Raw genomic sequence first — 5,249 nt, 5'->3', positions numbered from 1 at the left:
TGTATCTCTCTGATTCACTCTCAGCAGCACCAAACTGGATGTTGGCAGCGAGTAAATCATACAATAAAAATAAATGTGACTTTATTACTCTTTATTGTCACTTTCTATCTTACAAAAAAAGCTGATCTCACGAATAAATTTACATAAAACAGCCTTGAATATGCTGTTTCACTTGTCTCATTTGTCATTGTCAGTGATCTGCCATCTGCTCTGCTTTTTGAATTTTATTGATTTCATTCAAATTTATAAAAATTGTAGCTTAGAGTGCATTTGTGTCTATAATTGGATCAGAGCTTTAGCTCATTTTATAAAAAAACGTCACTCAGTGGAGCATGAAAACACCTGCAGATTCATGATGATACTAAAACATATAGCTGTTCCACAACAATAACACTGGTAAAGAAAACCAAAAAGAATCAGACTTAAAGTAAATGAACTCAAATAGTCAGTTCTGAAAGATGTTGTGACTCACAAAACCAGACTCAACAACAGACTCAAACTAGATAAACAGACAAAAGGGTTGAAATAACTGTATATTAGTGAGTTTGCCACAGAGAAAAAAGAGAAAACGAGTAATAATAAAGAGCTGAGAGAGAAACATTCAACAGCCTGACACCAGCTACTTCATCAAAACTCTCTGCTGCTAATCACAGAACACTGATCAGATTTAAACTCACTACATCACAGCTGATCGCAATCATCACTGCAGCATTCTGATTGGTGCAGAGGAGGGAGAGGCGTGTCTAAATGGAACTGGTTGATCAGGCCTATGATCAGAATATCATGCTAACATTCTACTTTTACAGTAAATAGAACATATAATATGCATAATGTCCAAAGTTAACATGGGGTGCAGAACACAACCAGAACTCACTGTGAGAAATATTATTAACTGATGCATTCTTTTAAATGCATGTTATTTCACATCCTACTTTGAGCAGCTGCAGCATCAGTTCAGTCACTGTGACTCTGACTGACCGAGGTTTTTGTACGACTCTTTATCACTGTGTGAACACACCACTCTGTACACTCAGACAGTAATAATGTCCAGCATCTTCAGTCTGGACTCCACTGATTGTCAGAGTGAAATCAGTCGCAGATGAACTCTTGCCACTGAATCTAGATGGAGTTCCTGACTGACGGCTGCTTGCAGCATAAATCAGGAGTTTAGGAGCTTCTCCAGGTTTCTGTAAGTACCAGCTTAAAAAGTATGTAACTGAAGTAGTTATAAATGCAAACCCTTCTGCAACAGTGTGAACATCTGTGCTGGTTTTACAGCTGATCTTCACTGTTTCTCCTGGTTGAGCTGCTGTCGTTGAGGGACTCTGAGTGACGCAGATCTGTCCTCTACACTCTGAAACACACAACAAGAAGAAAATCAACTCAAAACTTTGACAATGTACTTGAAGAAATGAATTCATATCAAACTTGTGCTCCACAAACCTTGAGCAAACGCTGTCAGAGTCCAGATGATGAAGATGATGAAGGTCATGTTGATGAAGATTGTTGTGTGGGTCAGTGATGAAGTGTTAAACTCACAGCACTATAAACACTCTCAGAGCACTGAAGCATCTGATCAATATGCAAACACACTCCTCATCATTTACCTGGAGACAGCAGAAACAGTTTAATTGTTCAGTATCTTTGCTAATATATATATATATATATATTTATATATATATATATATATATATATATATATATATATAATATATATTTATATACACACACAAAAATTTTTTTTTCATTTTCAGAAACAACAAGCATGTTTTACTGCATGTTATTTAATTATTTATTCTAGGTTGAGCTTCTCCCTCCAAACAATGTTTTAATGATGGGTTTCATTGAGGCTTGGATACTGAGAGCATTTAATATCTGTGTTACAGATTTGATGTCATCCATGATACTGTATAACAGGTCAAAGGTCATTCAATAGGGAATGAATCTAAATCTTGCTAAAGATTCATTATAAAGCAGCAGGTAAATAGAATTAATGTAAATTCGAGGAACGTATTTTGAGACTGATTATGAAACAAATTATTTTAATCTTCATGCAATAACAAGTATTAAGTATTGAAGAATATTTTGTGCTTTTTTTTATAATAATCCATGAGTGATGTTGAGAAGAGCTGCTGCTGAGTCTGATATCAGTGTGTGAGTCTCTTCTCTCTTTCTCTGCTGGAGTTTGTGTTTATTTGAGTGTGACGGAGGTTTTTGTACGACGCTTTCACTAGAATGAACTACTGTGGTACACTTTTGGTGGAGGAACTAAACTGACGATCGGTAAGTCTCTTCAATTCTGTCATAAAAATGTATGATATTTGATTCATTCACTTTAATTCATTTTTAGATTATTTCAGAAAAAACTTTTTAAAATTATTCCTTTATAAAAAATAATGTTTTTGTAAAGTTTCTTTAATAATTGCAATATTTCATTTATTTCATCATTTACTTAAGTTGTATATTTCATATTGTTTTTAAATCTCATTTATAATTATACATGAGTAATTTAACTCATTATCAGAATTTTTTTTTTATCTTTAGATGACATGATATATAGTCAATTATTTCTTGACTATAATTGACTATAATTAATAGTAGATTTAACAATTAAGGTTAAAAAATCCAATAAAAAAAAATGATAACAATAATTCAACACCAGAAAAAAATAAAACCAAACAAATAAAAATGTAAAAAAATGACAATCATAAAAATTATTAAATTTGCTGCTGCTGATGATGATCATTAAAAAAAAACAACAACATCATAACAGAAATTTTAAATTGTACTGAAAATTAAAATTAATTGTTAATTTCAAAATGGAATATTTTTTTTAAAAAATACAAATAATATTGCAATTTTTAAATTTGTTTTCTATATCTTATGACAAAATCACAATATACTAATCATTTTTATGTGGACAATGTCTTTTATAAGATTGAGATTAAAAGTTTACATGTTCTGTAACTTACTATTTCTGAAATGAATCTAATCAGTATATTTTTTCCCTTATTTCATCCCTTATTTACATTTTATAATTTATATTCTTTATAAATGTTTTTTATTTTTATTTTTTTATGAATAATTACATGCAATTACATGTTTTGATAGCAGTACCTTAATCTATTTAATTATTTCTTGATATGATTTTGTCTGTAATTCTTGGCAAATTTAACAATAAAGGGTTTGTCATCAGACAACAAGGAACCTGAAGAGCATTTTGAAAATTAATCATTTAAACTATTTAAACTATCAAGTTTGCTGATATTTATGATTGTGAGTCTGAATAGCATGAATATTTCAAAAATACAATTAATATTGAAATGATCATTCATTTCTTTTCTAAGTCATATAGCGACATCATAATATAAACATGTTTTCTTGATTTTTTTTTTTTTTCAAAATTCTGAGGATTATTTTAAATGTATCTTATAAAATGAAAGTCCAATTATCAGTTTTTAATTTCTGCTTCTGTTGTGTGTGTGTGTGTGTTTCAGCTGGTCCCGCAGTGAAGCCCTCCGTGTCTCTGCTGCCTCCCTCTTCTCTGCAGATCTCTGGAGACTCAGCCGCACTGCTCTGCCTGCTCAGCTCTTACTCTCCACAGGGGGCGCAGGTGAGCTGGACGCTGGACGGGTCAGAGGTTCACCGAGGGGGTTCAGACCAGCGCAGAGAGCGAGCGGGACGGACGCTACAGCCGCAGCAGCGTCCTGAGCCTCAGCAAAGCACGCTGGGAAGACACAAAGCGCTTCGTCTGCAGAGTAACACATGACGGAGCTGATCACGAGACCTCGTTCCTCAAGAGCTCCGAGTGCTGATGTTTCTCCAGTGAAGAGCAGCAGGATTCACAGCAGTCTCCTGATTTACAGCTCAATACTCAAGCAGTCTTTCAATGTGCTGCCATTGCTGTTCATTCAATAAAGCTTCTGAACGCCTTACATTTGTGTTCGACTGCATCATTGATCAGTGTGTCCTTCCTTCACTAAAGTTTCAGCTGCTGTTGATGGATTGTAATAGTTGAGAACAGCTGTGTTTAGCAGTAAATGTGAACTGAAGCTCTTGGGGTTTGAACATGGTCTCTGGAGACGGAGCTGCTCTATTCTGAGACGATCAGAATCACTAAAGCTGTCAATGCAAATCTGATTTTCAGCTCAAACTCACAGTTTCACTGTTTGATTGGTTCAACGCTCTGAACTGAAGAAGTGATGAGACAGTTATGAAGTTTGATAAGAAATTTAATAAGTCAGATTATCAGTTTTAATATACAAGTTTAACAACAAATGGGATACATTTATGATTGTAGTAAAATCAACAAAAACAAAACAAAAACTGCAACACTGGAACTAAGAACTGAACTGTTTGATTTGATATCAATTCACAAGTCTAATAGAGCTGATTTGACTCCTAACTCAGTTCTGAGCTCATGTGTAGTTCTGTGTTTGGTCTCTGTGTGTCAGTAGTGAGTGATAGTGTTTGATCAGCTGCAGCATCAGTTCAGTCACTGTGACTCTGACTGACCGAGGTTTTTGTACCACTCTTTATCACTGTGTGAACACACCACCACTGTGTACACTCTGACAGTAATAATGTCCAGCATCTTCAGTCTGGACTCCACTGATGGTCAGAGTGAAATCAGTCCCAGATCCACTGCCACTGAATCTAGATGGAGTTCCAGTGTAGAGTTTTCTTGCATAACGAATCAAGAGTTTAGGAGCTTCTCCAGGTTTCTGTAAGTACCAGAATAAAGCTTCATTCCCACTACTCCATCTGTACACATCTTTGCTGGTTCTACAGTTGATCTTCACTGTTTCTCCTGGTTGAGCTGCTGTTGAGGGACTCTGAGTGACGCTGATCTGTCCTCTACACTCTGAAACACACAACACGAAGAGAATCAACTCAGAACTTTGACAATATTCTTGAAGAAATGAATTGATATCAAACTTGTGCTCCACGAACCTTGAGCAAACGCTGTGAGAGTCCAGATGAAGATGATGATGAAGGTCATGTTGATGAAGATTGTTGTGTGTCAGTGATGAAGTGTTAAACTCACAGCACTATAAACACTCTCAGAGCACTGAAGCATCTGATCAATATGCAAACACACTCCACATCATTTACCTGAAGACAGTCACTCAGTCTCAGTCATAGGCCTAGAATAAAAAAAAAAACTTTAGTATCTTTTTTATACATCTTTAGTATATTAACATTACTCTTTCCTGTGAGACTTTGAGAATATTTGTTAGTTGGATTGA

General features: G+C 34.9%; 1 long non-coding RNA gene across 2 annotated transcripts; it reads left to right on the top strand.

Moving 5' to 3' along the window:
* Positions 1-1,743: 1,743 nt before the first annotated feature.
* Positions 1,744-3,935, top strand: LOC109093571. 2 transcript variants are annotated; one of them, XR_006161701.1, is made up of 3 exons: positions 1,966-1,980; positions 2,185-2,283; positions 3,498-3,935. It is a non-coding gene; the product is annotated as an uncharacterized LOC109093571 (long non-coding RNA). The 2 variants fall into 2 exon arrangements; XR_006161700.1 differs by having other exon boundaries at positions 1,744-2,283.
* Positions 3,936-5,249: the final 1,314 nt, after the last annotated feature.

The sequence above is a fragment of the Cyprinus carpio genome, chromosome A15 (genome assembly GCF_018340385.1).
Source record: "Cyprinus carpio isolate SPL01 chromosome A15, ASM1834038v1, whole genome shotgun sequence".
Lineage (NCBI taxonomy): Eukaryota > Metazoa > Chordata > Actinopteri > Cypriniformes > Cyprinidae > Cyprinus > Cyprinus carpio.
Note: the sequence above shows the minus strand (reverse complement) of the source record. Positions and strands in the feature narration are given on the sequence as shown.